At 37.6% G+C, this 14,761-nt stretch overlaps 1 long non-coding RNA gene across 1 annotated transcript; it reads right to left on the reverse strand.

Annotated features, from left to right (window-relative positions):
* Window positions 1–6,137: 6,137 nt before the first annotated feature.
* On the reverse strand, window positions 6,138–14,392 carry LOC134562405 (uncharacterized). The gene is made up of 3 exons (XR_010083159.1): window positions 14,274–14,392; window positions 12,338–12,424; window positions 6,138–9,028 (listed from the first exon to the last, which is right to left on the reverse strand). It is a non-coding gene; the product is annotated as an uncharacterized LOC134562405 (long non-coding RNA).
* Window positions 14,393–14,761: the final 369 nt, after the last annotated feature.

Genomic DNA, 14,761 nt, shown 5'->3' on the forward strand with positions numbered 1-14,761 from the left:
TATCTAGACAGCTCAGTATTATCAGTACAAACTCTATTTCCTACCTGTGCTTCTGAAATTTCATTTCCCTTGACCAGAAATCCTTTTCTGCAAGAGTACACATCTGAAAATAAAAGGCACAGGAAAAGCCAGAATCCCTGGAGAATTCATTTTGGTTCAAATATCAAATGAGACTTTGGATCTTAAGATGGTCTTAAACTAAAAATGTTTTTTCAGTCTTCCATGCAGAAAGGATTTTTTTTTTATTTCAGAGAGACACAGAGTTTTTTTGTCATGTAATCTTCCAGAGCATCCAGACTCATCAGTAGTATAGTTCGTTAGTATCTAACTTGCTGTCAGTCTGTATCATACTCATCCGGAGCATCTGCGTCCACACTGCACAGAGAGCGCTACAGATTTCATGAACAGGTGTTTATTCAATGCTGAATTTATTTAAAAGGTGTTCTGTTATCAATTGATATGCTTCCAGCAACACCAAGATGTCTCAGGAATAAAAATATCAGGCACTTAATGAGAATTCTGTCTATAACAGGTGAGAAGACTATGAAATAGGTCAAATTCACTCCTTGGCAACACTGGTGAAAAGTTTTCCTAGCAAATACCCAAAACGAAGGCAACAAAAAGTTGTATTTGCTAATAACAATAACTTCATTGCACAATGTCTCAATGTATCTCATACACTAAGAGTGCCAAGGGAAAATCTGAAGCCTCTCAGGGCTGCAGCAGAACTACAGAAAGCCAAAACTATTTTCATCAACCTTTAAGTAATCCTTCTTGTGACTGACAGTAGTGAATATGCAGGAGGTGTATAACTGGAGGAAATTTGCAATGGGAAAACATAAATTGTATACATGAAATTTTGAGACAGGTATCTTCAGAATCCCACATGCTTATGGCCCCCCTTTTAAAGAGAGGGTTTACTTTATGCCTGCCTTGACCTGATGAAATAATAATACGGATCTCACAAAATACAACTACAAGAAAATGTAAATTTATGTCCAGGATGATAAGAAAACTGCTTCTTTTTAGCACAGCAGGTCATGTTTATATGAACGTCATGCGAAATAAGTGCAATGTTATTCCTTTTTTTACATATACTCTAGAGCTCAAACCTAAGCTGTAAGAGATATCCACCTTATATGGATCTGTGCAAAAAACTGCAATCATGGTGATTCACAAAGACAATAATAAAATGAATAAATTGAATAAAAGACAATAATAATAATGTTCATATATTTAAATTTCCTTCAATGTGTAAAGCAATAGCTATTTTTTTTTCTGGCAAAAGACTGATACCTCTGGCAATGAAAAAATATGAAGTTACTACAACTGATAGAATCTTATGGAATTCTTGAGCAATTTTTTAATGAAAATATGGATACAAAAAAATGTCTGTAGATAATTATAACTGTAATAAATATCTATTCCAAAAATTCCTGTTGTGTCCTGACAACATATTTGTAGCAGAGAAGAGATAGGAGGAGAAGAGCAAAGACAGAAATAACTTTAATATTCCCACTTTTTGCATCTTCCTTTACATTTATTTCTTTATATAATTTTTCTCCCTGCCAGCCCAAAAGATATGCAGTGGCTAATTCCCTCGAAGCAGGAATATTGTTCATAATTTCTAATCCATTGGCACTGAAAGGTATGGGGAGAGGGAGAGGAGAGGAACACAGAAAAGTGAAAGGTAGCCTGCAATAAAACCAGTCATTCTTCTCAAGCTACAGGAGAAAACACAAGACATGAAACAATGATGAGTCTTGTAGCCCATTTGTTGACGGTTTGAAATAGCAGGATAATTTAAAACATTAGGTGTTTTTTTGGGGCTTGAAGCAGAGAAGAGGGTGGAGGAGAGGGGTTCAGGTGTGACTGGTGGTGCTGACAGCTGACATGGGTACTGAGAACTACCCAAGCCTCACCAGTGCAGCCAACTTCGAAATGAAACTCCTGTCAACTTCATTTCATGTCCACCAGTATCAGCACTGCACTCCCTCCATTATTACAGTACCTTTCTATCTCTTTTCTGATTGCTATTGCAGTTTATACCTCAGGGAATAATGCCACATTATTTTTCACTTTGTGGATAATCACCTGTCTCTTTAAATCAACATCAGGTGTCAGCTCAGGACCTTCACAACTAAAAAACTCTTACTGAGTTGGTGGAGAGTAAGGCTCATATCCTAGTTCTTAATCAGCTTTTTTAGCAGCTGCTTCATGAGGGCAGCCTCACAGAAGAATCACATTTTCACCTTTTTTTATTGTCCTGACACCTTTGTTTCGTGTGTGGAAGCATGCTCCTCTAGCTCAATTTCCTTTACCAGCACACACTGCACTGGGGCTTTCACAGCTGTTCTTGATTTGCAAAACAATTACTTACAATATGGACAGCAGCTCCATATTTCTGTGGGGTTTTATTTCCCCCAGTGATGTATGGACAGTTCTGGTTGGGAAAATCCCAACATTTTATGGCTGAACATGTCTAATCAGAAACACAAAAAACCCAACAACAACAACAACAACAATAACAACAACAACAACAACAAACAACAACAACAAAACAAAACAAAACAAAAACAAACAAAAAAACCACCACTCCATTTTAAAAAAGCATTTACATGGTTATTATTCCTTCTAAGAAGAAGAAAAATCTCGGAAGATGAAATCTGACCATTGAGGAAATACAAAATAAGCTCTGCAGATGCAGGTAGGTGAGGTGATTACAGGGCAGAGAGGAACGAGGTTCTGCTGGTTGGAGAGTGTAATGGTTTAAGCCAAAACCAGCACAGAGAGCACTCATCTTCAGGCACTGCCCCTGCCTGAGGCAACTCATCAAGGCCCAGGAACTGGCCAGAGCAACAGAAGTTCGTTCAAGACACATATTCATGTGAAGTGACTAACCAAGGTCAAAATGCTTGTTTTCTCCAGGAAGGCAGAGAGGGGAACCTCCTCTAGATCTGTAATTCACGTCTTTTTTCCATCTGATGTTAATGGTTGACAGGTACTTTACATATTAGAATCCTTCCAGTCAATCCAGATAGGTAAGAAAGGTGTAAGATTGTGATTTCTGACTTTATTTCTTTAGAAATCCCTGAGATTCACTGGGCCAAAGAAAGAGAAGCGGAAAGAAGAGGGAATAAAGACAAGACAAATTATTAAGAACAGCTTCAGCAATCACTGTATCCCCTTTGAATGGCTTATGATGAGCTGCACCTATCCCATTTTCAGCTAAGAAGTATTTGAGATGTCTGAGAAGATGAAAAGACTGATAATGAAGATATTTTTTAAAAAATAAAAGAGGGACATCATTTCTGCAGATATGAGAAAGAGGAATTGGTGGCCAAGCTGTGAAAGGAAGGAACAGAAAGATTATAGGTGATACAGATCAAGGGATAGAAATCTGCAGATAGAGAGGAGAATTGAGGATAAAAAACACATAAAGAATAAATGACAGAGGAAATAAGCTAAGTGGCAAGAAAAGAGAAAGGAGCAGCAAAATGAGAAGATTATGTCACAACATAATGCCTTTTCTGGAGAGAAAAACATCTATTGAGGTAATCAGAGCAGTTGTTGGCCACAAACACCATGTTCTGCCAGGTGCTAAGATGGCTCCAAGGGGTCTGAGGTGACAAAGAGGCTTCTGAGGGTCAAAATGCAGCCCTTAGAGAAAGCGTACTAGATCCTGCTTCATCACAGGGACAGATAAAACTGAATTGAGAAATTAAGTCAGCTTTTTTTTAACGGAGAAATTATTGGCATCTTTGCTGGCATTTTTTCTTTGGGTCCTATGTTTTCTGTTGTCTTTAGGGACAACAAGGGAAATTTACTTAATTTAATATAGTTATAGTCTGAACAAGCTTTCAATGATTGATTTTGATATTAAGAAAAAAACAGTGCAACTTAAACAATTAAACAAGTACTTAGTGAAAAACCTTTTGTCTACCTTCCCCAAGCTAACTTCCTTCCAATATCTCTCCTGCTGTACAAAAACCCCCTACTTTTCACAGTCAAATTTGAAATCAAGAAACCTTTATATTTCCTATACATAGTCTACTGTTAATTACCAGACTAAAATTGTTATCGATGAAAAGACTCATTAGTTTCAACAACAAAGACTAAATTGAATGTTTTGCTGTATATAAGCAATAAATATCTATTGTTGCAGACCATAACATACCTCTGTCCTACGTTTAACCTGCCAATTAACTACAGTAATTATGATTGATTTCAACACCCACCTTTCCTCCACAATTAGAATTATTCCTTCCACTCTATGCTCATTAGTGAATGGCATAGTGTGCTTGGAAATAATTCCCTTTTTGCTTAACTGTGTCTATCTTGACAGTCAAGAAGAGAATTCCTTGTAATATTTTTTAAACATACAACTATACTTTTGGCCATATAGGTCAGTTTTGGAGGTGTTGCTTTGGGGGATTAAGACATCGTCATTAAATTCCCTTTGGCACAAATAGCCTGAAAATTATTTTAGACCTTTCACCCCTGCATTTATTTCTCAGAGTTTGAGGTCTGAGATAATGAGAAAATAGAGGGTTGTGTAAGATATATACAAGAAAAATATCAAAACTACTGACTTTAATTTATACACTTACTAAATAATTGAAGAGGAGAAGGTAATACTAGACCTGCAGAAGCGGGTCTAGTACTATACTTTGAGAAGAAATTAGATAGTTTTGGATATCTAACAAGAGCATGAGAGCCTTTAAAGAAACAAAATGTTACCTAAACTGGTGCCTTTAAACCAGTCTTGATGACAGGATAACTAGTGTCAGAAGAAGTCCAACTGCTGTGTTTTCCAAATTTAATGTGAAATGTTGAATTTACTTGAATTAGTTCAATTTCTCTTCCTTTACTTTTGATTTCCATAGGTCTTAGCATACATCAAGAGAGGGCAGGGGTGAAATGGAAGAGTGTGCACTGCACTCGTGATTTTTGAGGAAATATTTTTAAATGTTGTGCAATGCAGTTCAGTGGATATGCTTGTTTTATTATCCAGAAAAATAAGACATCTGAATAGTAACAGAAAGGTAGAAAAGCAAAAAAACAGACAAACAAGTAACAAACTTACTCCCTGCTATAATGGGGCCCTGCTAGCATTTGGAAGAAATAGATTTCTTTGAAAAAAGTTGATGAGCTTCCTCAGAAACAGACACTTGAGCTGAGACGGAAGGGATTATACATAAACCAGAGTAAAGGAGGTGAAGCAGAAGGATTAACAGAACTGAGCATAACTGAAGCAATTTACCCCTTACTGAATTTACTTTGAGCTACTTAGGAGAGAAACACTCTTGTGCTAACATTTGAGCCTTAAAGGGACAAGGTGTGCTCTCAAGCTAAAGTACTGTACAGATGCACTTAAAGGTTGTTTGCCAGTCAATTGCTGTTTAACCAGTTTGTTCCCTGCATCACACACTGAGTGTAAAAGAACTGACATACTAAAAGAACTGACATACTGCCATGAAAAGGGCAGCTAGGCATTCTCAGGATATAACCAACATAAAATATAACCTTGGCTATAGAAATATAATACTGTTTTCTTTTGGTACATAGCTTCTGCTATTAGAAATCTTTTTGGTATCAGAATTACTCCTTGATGCACTGTTTTGAGAGGGTGCATTTATCCACACACAGAACATATAGTTTAAAAAATTCTTTAAAGTTTTATGATGTCCTGCTGACTAACAGTACAAGTCATCCTTATTTGCTAAATGACCGGGTTAGCTGCTAAATGACCAGCTGATGGAATTAGTTATAATTTTGTTTAAAAGCTGACATGCCACTGTTGCTCTTTAATTGTCTTAACACAAATTGCAGATATTTTAATTATAAATTTCATAAGAGCTGTCCTTCACCTTAGCTGCCCTACACTTGCTTTAATATCTACAGCCATCAAGTACTGAAATTCCTCACAGCCTCCACTGATTCCCTTATTCTTACCATTTCCTTCAGTCCTCCAACTCCCCATTAACAGTCCCTTTGACTACCTTAAAATGAGTCCAAGTTCTGAATTTTCATATGTAACAACTTATTTACTATAACATGTCACCTTCAGCATGAGTTAAAACCTTCCATTTCTATTTAGCATATGATTAACAAAGCTAAACGTATACTTTTCAGTGTTGATAAGCAGGATGAAAAAGAAGACAAATAAGAAAGAGAGAACTTTTTTTAAGTGTTTTTTTTTTGTTTGTTTTATTTGTTTGTTTGTTTTTGGTAAGGAAACGCATTCTGTGCCTCTTGTTTATAACTGAGACCTGATGAACAACAAAACTGAAGAAAGATAAAAACATCTCACACACGTTCACAGACAGACTCACACCCAGTTTTAATAACAGGTGCTTCTGCTCCCATACATTGCTCCTAGCTTTTTTTTTTATTGCACAACATTGACTGTGCATCTTACGTCATTCTCCATGAAGAGGAAATAATACGACTTCTTTTTATTTGGCATAGAAAGTCTTGCAAAATGAAAATGGAAAGAGCTTTCAGAGTTTGCAGCGTTACTTTCAGAAAGCATTTGGAAGTGTTTTCAGCTACAATGTAGTCTTTGATTCTTCATCCTTTTGGCAGTAGGGACATTTCTAACTCTCTTCTCAGGTTTCATGAGCACCTGCATGCCTGGCTTTCACAAAGTATGGTATATTTTGGAAATTTCAGCTGTTAAAAAAAAGGTAACACTACACAAAAGAATATTGTTCTACATCTTTCCACTGAGATGGCTTTGGTCGACTATGGCCAATTCTAGAAAATTTTAAAGTGACAGTGTAAATTTCAAAGAGTACTGGAGAACTTTTCTATTATTTGTTTTTCAGCTCAGATTTTCAGCAGAAGCACATTTATTGATAAGACGAATTGGTGAAATCACATTTATGATAAACACACAAATCTAGATTTCAAGTAGCTAATGCCTTTGATATAAGCTTATCAAATTGATGACCAAGAAACAAATTTTCACAATTCTCCCTTAAAATCTTTTCCTTAAAGTTATTCTAAGGTATATAGTCAACAATTTGGAGCTCCACATGAGCTTGCAGAAAACTGAGCTTCAAAAATTTGGAAGATATTACAACATATTACATCTCAGCATTATTTTTTTATTCTTTATCTTTATGTACAAAAGGTATTTATATATACAAATATATATACAAAATGGTGTCATAATATCGTTAATCATGGTACGAATATCCTCTAAGAACATGTACTCACAAAAATAATTGTGATCTGCAAGGAACTCCTGGAACAGTCTTTTCACTCTTTATTAGAGTAAAAAAGTATGCTTATCATATTATTTCTTGATTAACTCTTAAAATTAGTCTGTGCAAAACTATTTATGTTTTTTTATGATTTATTTTTCTATGACTATTTTTATTCAGCCCACGCAGAATATTTTTTCCTAATATTTTTTCTTATGATTTGTCCTATAAATCACATAAATAGAATAACAAATATTCTTTACTTCTGTTCTCCACCTGCCTGTATTTTATTTAACACAATTCTTTAAAGAACAGTTTACATATAACTTTCATAGACATTTATTACAAAGACACAAAAAATTACATAAATCTCTTCTTTAGTGAATTATAAATAATATATTAGTACTTTTATTTTCTCTTGGTATTTTTATTTTTTTTTAAGGTTTGGGCCTGTGTACTTTGCATGAGATGGCTTCTGCTGAAGCTTGATTTCTGAAAATATAATCATTGTTAAACCAAGCATACATATATCCACAAAATTCAGCAACTGTCAAAGTTTTGCCTCATTACAAAGGACCATCCAGATGCCAAAGCACTGGAACAGAGTCTACTAGAGGCAGCATCTGGCACTTTGGCAAACTAGGCTGGCAGATGGTTTTACATTTGCTTTTGTTACTTTTTTTTTTTTACTGCCATATCCTCTTTTTTTTTTTTCTTGACAGAACTTCATTTTAGAAAACTAGCCACTGTTTGAGTAACTGTTCTATTCTATACAAATATTTCATTGCTTTCAAGAAAGTACTAAAAAAAAAAGCAGAATAAAATAAAAAATACTGTTGTTCTGCTTCTGAACTCACCTGTGTAGTATGCATTTGCTTGTGTGTAGACATTGAATTCTGAATTCAGACATCATGCTGACATTTTTAATCAGATATGTGTCTTCTTACAAACTTCTTCACAATCTATTTTATTTGAGAAGGATAAATAAGGTTCTAAAATAGGGAAATGTTATAAATTTCTGTTTTCACAACAATTAACAAAAAGACACACTTCTATCTTGATTTTTTTTTAATAAGCTCATTTATAGCTATGATGAACAACTCCACACCACCAAGTTTAAATTTGTTCAGAGTTTCAGAATGAAAATACTACATACTTCTGTTATTTATGTTCCTGAGCAAAAAGCTCAGGCCTTGCTACTGAATACAAAAACAAAAAAAATATTGGATCTGGATTTGAAATCCAAAGCTTCACATTTAATTTCTACCTTGTCCAAGGAAGAAACAGCTAAGACAGAGGAGGTAGGAAGTCTGTTTAAATGATTCCAGACCTGTGTCAATATCTGAGATTTGCAAGAATCTTTAATGCCAGCCAACACAATTAACAGCATTTGGCATCTGCAGTGTGGTGTGACATTTGCTGGTGGACTCTGGTTTATCAAAAATCATTCCATGATGCCTAAATACACAACTTTGCTCCTCAAATATTAGTTATGGGCTCCCCAGGCTATGTCATTAAATGTGTGTTTCTACTGCCACCTATCTGTGCCAGAATATTAAAAAAAAAACTATAGAAACAATGAAGGCAAGCAATAAAAAGAAATGCCAGAGATCATCCAAAACTGCAAAAAAAGACAATGCTTTTCTACTTCCTGCCAGGCAGAAACGATTTGAATCTAGTCATATTGTTGCAGAAAGGTAATTTTTTCTTCACTGGCTTGCCTAAGTCATTGGTGGTTTTCATCTCAAGTCTTCATCTCATTTACTTCTCAGGCTTTCAGCAAAATCACGACAGTATGTGTTTAAAAGATGAGTTACCTATAAATAGAATGAAATGTACTTATACATATGAGTAAAAGGTGATCTTAAAATCAATGTACAAAAACAACAACAACAAAAAAAACCCCAACTAAGTGCAATTAATGATGAATCAAGTGAAAGGAGTAGGCAATTCTTATCCTTTCTTGAAAACAGAAAGCTTGAAAGAACATAAACTATTATAGTGAGGGCAATATGGAGAAGGAAGCAAAGTGAGAAGATGAAGTAAAATTCAGGACACAATGTAGCACAAAAGTAGAGAAAACAAATGAGGAAGCCCTCAAACTTGAGAGGGGTTACTGCCCTGATAATGACAGGACTTACGACTGATTCACTTTGACTGATAAAGTCATTGCCAAGAGACTGAGCACCGGAGCAGTGCAGTCTGAATTATGTGGTAAGGTCTACAAATACAAGTGGTCATTTGCCAAAGCCAGTGTCAGTATATTATGTTTGCTCGCTCTTTGCAGAATAGACATTTTGTTGCCTTTAGAATTTTAATGGGTTTTGCACATTGATGAGCTCTGGGTCCTGAAAAGTTGAATATGTGTGAGGGTTTTGCCACCACTGTCCAAACATGATGATTAATGTACTGAGGCTCCTCTTAAAAATTTTCTTGTAGATAGCTGACAGAAAATATACTATTTCAAAGCACAGCAAGAACAACAGCTAGAGTAACTATTTTTTTTCCTTTACAGAGATTTTTTCCAGTGCCTTTTCATTTCAGTGGGGAAGAAATTCAAGCACTGTACTAAAGAAGAAAGAAAACATGACAGAGAAACCATAACAGGTACTAAGAACATTGGAAGTGGCTGCAGACTTTTCTATACATGTATGAGGCCCTGCAGTCTTTATGTCATTAGATAAGTGCCACATTTGAAATAATATTCTTACATTACTTATTATAATAATGCTGGCTGCAATTTACTTCTCAATGTACTTGCAATTGTAAAGTGTGAAAAGCTCCTGGCAAATGCATGTATTTGTTTGTGTGAGCTAAAGTTACAATGCAGATATTGTCTGAGAAGATCTATATGAGGAAGGGGAAGAAAGCCTCCTGGTCTCACACCTGGAACATGTTGACAGTGAATGCCAATGACACAGTCAGAACTGTGAGCTTTTATTGTCACAGATTATTGACTGGGACAAAAATGACCTCTACTAGCCAGGAGAGTGCCACTGCTTGGCAAGGACCACCAGACAGGCACTGTAAGGGATGTTGGAGAGCACTCCAGACAACATGGGCCTGAGACAGAGCCCTGCTGCTCAAAGCAGAAACTCACCATCAGAAAGACGGTGGATAATGCCCGTGTGGAACTGAGTGTCTGCCAGACATTATCCCCATGGACTGGAGACCGCCAGCAGTTCAGCTGAGTTGGATGAAGAGAAATAACTGCAGCCTTTCCAGGAGACATTCCCAGAGCAAGGCAGAGCTACCCCATTTCCATGGATAAATTGGTTTTGCGTGACAAAGTTTCAGTAGTGGGAGTGGGGAGGGTGAAACAGGGGGCTTCTGTGGGAAACTGTCAGAAACTTCCCCCATGCCCAATGGAACCAACGCCAGCCAGCTCCAAGACAGGCCCGCCTGTTGGCAAGGCCAGTCAACATCAGCACAGGGTCTCTGGGATGACAGATAAGCTGGGAATAAAAGGTGCAGTGCAGCAATAACTGGGGCCAGACAGGAGAAAAATCAGGATATGCAAGAGGAACAGCTCTGCAGACACCAAGGTCATTGAAGAAGGAGGAGGAGGAGCTGCTTCAGGCGCCAGAGCAGAGATTCCTCTCCAGCCCATGGAGACCATGGTGTGGCAGCTGTGCTCCTGCAGCCCATGGAGGATAACGGGAATGCAGGGATCCACCTGTAGCCCATGGATGACTTCACACCAGAGCAGGTGGATGTCAGGACAAGGCTGTAGCTCTATGGGAAGCCTGGACTGGAGAAGACTTCTGGTAGGACCTTGGCCTCTCGAAGAGAGGGGGTCATGCTGGAGCAGGTTTAATGGCAGGGCTTGTGACCCCATGGAGAATCCACGCTCTTCCTGAAGCACTGCACCCCATGAAAGGGACCCACACCAGAGCAGTTCATGGAGGGAATTGTCTCATGGGAATGACCCAATGTTGGAGCAGGAGAGGAGTGTGAAGAATTCTCCCTTAGGAGGGAGGAGAAACAAAAGCTACACGTGATGAACTGACCAGAAGTCCCATTCCCTTTTCCCCTCCACCGTTCAGATATTCCAAGGTTACAGCTGTACCATCTCTGAGTCCAGTTTGCACACAGGCTTCAAACTCCCTAAGAGGTTTGAGGAAAGCTTGCAGAGGCAGGGACTGCAAAAGAAGGACACTACACACCATTCAGGGCAATTAGGACCTTCCCTGCCTCCAAACTCTGAAAGTTTGGATATTACCTTAAATATTTTAAAGTAACTGTGGGAGGGAGGTGGAAGTCACAAGAAGTGTGCAGCACAGTCAAGGTGGGATGGACTGATTGCTGTGAGATCTTTGGGGACATGTGTGGATTTCTGTACAGGTGTCAGGTGACACCCTCTCTAGGCTGGACATGGTTAGAGTATTTATGATGTTGCAGTTTGGACATGAAAACATTTTCTAGAATGAGCTTCTATTCACTCAACCATTTGGAAAACATATATGGCATAATAGGTGAAAGAGAGCAGCTAATTGTGCAGAGGTATAAAGTAAACATTGTTTTATTGTCTTCTTCTTGGGAAAAAAAATCCCAAAAGCATAGAAAGAAAACTATGCCTCCATGTTGTTTAAAAGCTCTCATTTAAGATATGAAATACAGCATACAAATTCCTAAAGGTTTATTTGGGATATATCTATTCCTCAAGGTATTTCTGTACTGTTACTTTCTGTACTCCTGGATGGCCAAGTGTGATACCCTGTATAAGTCAGACATGATATTTGTGATTCCAATTTGCAGCCTACGCTGTATGGAAATCCCAGCCTTCAAAATCATCATCCAAGACCTCCTGAGGAAAAGGTTTATCTCTGTTCTCAGTCCTTCACCTCAGGAGGTACACCCCAGCACCAGCAGGGACACTGCAAATGTGGCCATCTGTTGTGAATGAATGTAAGAATTAATCTCTTAGGGAAAAAGTCAAGTAACCCACAGTATCCTACGAGTCATATGCAGTATTATATATCTCTCTAAAAATTCAGAAACTAAATGGTATACAAAGAGAATGAAAGATTTTTAGCCAAGTGTAAAAGGCCTCACCTTTAATACCCTACTATTAAAGCAACATACTTTTGAATGTTGTGTGTCTCTAAAATAAAAAATCATTTTACCATTTTACAAGGTTTGAAAGTCCAGTTAACTTTGACGTCCAGTTATTCTGTTAGGTGTGACTTAGCTTCCTCACCCCACTGAAGTATCTAAAAAAGACAGAATATAAAAGGATCTAATATTACAATTTCTGGATTTGATACCAAATACCATATCAGCTTAAATAGTGGTATTATTCAGTACAAATAAAAAGCTCTTGCTTACTACTACATTATATAGTCAACAGTCTGAAATTCCAAACTGCAGAATTGAGTAAGACTCCCACAGACCACAGTATCATAAAAACATTATGGTTAAATTACCATCATTGTTAAAAACACCTAGGTTAAATCAGCCATCTCAATTCCATTTTTAGCTATATTCTACCAAGGCATTCCCTTCACAGCAAATGTGCAGAAATCCCAACACAGTGAACACTGTGACTACCGTACTTTGAAAAACTCCACTAAACCTTGAATAACCATCTGACCAGATGTTCTTGTTTATCCCACAGTATTTTATTGGTTTAAAGCTGCACAGGGCCAGAAATCTGTTGATTAAGGCTGTTGTGTATGCCTCCAGCTAAGGGGGGTTGGATCTCAACAGATGCAGAATAACTCATCTGAGCTCCTTATTACAAGGGATGCACGGGTAATACTGCAAGTGCATTGGAGAATGGAAGCATGGAATTCAAGCTTTCTCTAGCTGATGAACAATCCCTTGCAGAAGCTGCCAGCTGGCATGAGTTGTAGGAATGAGAACCTGAAATGTCCTAAACAACACTGCAGATCTTCCATCAGAACTGGACAACCACTACAGACCCCAAAGACCTACTTGTGGGATTTTTTTTTAGTCTGAATTAAATGCTTCTGAAATACAAACCCAAAACTTTTAGTACTTCTCTGAATCTTTTTTAATTTTCCCCATCTGCAACAATCTGTTTGCACATTTGTCCTACATTTGGCCAATCATGTAATTTTTGGCTGAGAATGGCATGGCAGCTGTAGCTAAAAAGACAAACAAACTCCACTACTAACCCGTAGTATAGAAAGTATGTGGACATTATAGAGGAGAGGGTTATGTATTATCACCTAACACACTTAAATATAAGCCAATATGCAGCAAAAAGTTCCCACTTAGTGTCAAGAGGAATGTAATCGCACCTAGATATATAAAGTTATTACAGATGGTAGGCAAACATCTGTCATGATGCCTTACCTGCCCATTGTCCCAGCTCAACCACTCTTTTTCTTTCTGTTCACACAGTAGCATTTATGAGCAGGATAAGATAAAGAGCACAGAAGAAAAGGGCTGCAGAAGAAAATTTAATGTGTTGCTTCATCAGAGGAAAAAGAAATTTTAGGAACAGAATTGGAGGAAACTTTCCATAGTTAAAGCTCCAATGATTAAAAGTTTCCACAGGTAAAGCTGGATATTTACATGCTGACATTTGGAGGGTTCTGTCGGTTACAGAACACAGGAAGCCTTTTTGACCTCGACCAACAGGCTTATGTAAAAATCAGATCTGTTTTCTCATTATTAGGTAAGCTGAAAGACCAAGTCCTGTGTGTTTACTAGGTGGAGTTGCTTTTCAAAATTAACATATATTCTTGAAAAGAAACCAATTTATAGCACCACAAAATGAACACATACAGATTGCATGTGCAATTGTGCACTGTGTGGTGTGTAAACCCCATTTCTCACAAACCACAAGAGAGAAGCCAATTCCAGGGCTCCCAGCTGGGTCTCCACTCCCCCAGGCGAACTTGTTAGCAGCCTCCCTGCCAACTCAGTCCCACACTGCACACTTCCCCATCCCTCTCCCTCTGTTAAATACCAGGTATCCTAATGAAACACGGATTGCCCATCAGCAGGGAATGTGAAGCATTGCTTGTCTTCATTTTATGCTTTAAACACATCATTTGTTTTGTTGCTTTCCTTCCCCTTCCCGGTCATTACCTGCTGTCATGTCATCCTGTCTCAATTCTTCCCCGATGCTTTATGTTTCATTGCTTTTCTTTCACCTTCTCTCCATGCTCTGCTAAGCACCTTGGCTGCAGCCAGCCAGGAGATGCTCTTCCTCATTTTGTGTCTTAAAAATCGTCATGCTAAACCCTGTTCAGTTTCCCTGGGTGCATTTGGATTATTAACCATTTGTTGTCTCCATGTCTTTTTTACTCTGTCACTGGTTTAATGGAGAAAAAATATGTTTTTATTGGAAGAAAAAAAATCTACAGCAAATTGCATAATTTTGGGGTATATCAAATCCATTTTCCTCCATTAATGGCAAAATGTGTTTTCACACAATTTCACATCTATGCAAATTTTTCAGTACAAATGTGCCTTAAAATCCACATTGGTCTTAGGCTAAAATATCTAGAAAATCAGGGATGAACATGATAAATGTGGAAACCATTTTGAGAGGATAGGAAATAGATTTTGCCTAT

This window comes from Prinia subflava, chromosome 1, assembly GCF_021018805.1.
Source record: "Prinia subflava isolate CZ2003 ecotype Zambia chromosome 1, Cam_Psub_1.2, whole genome shotgun sequence".
NCBI classification, from domain to species: Eukaryota; Metazoa; Chordata; class Aves; order Passeriformes; family Cisticolidae; genus Prinia; species Prinia subflava.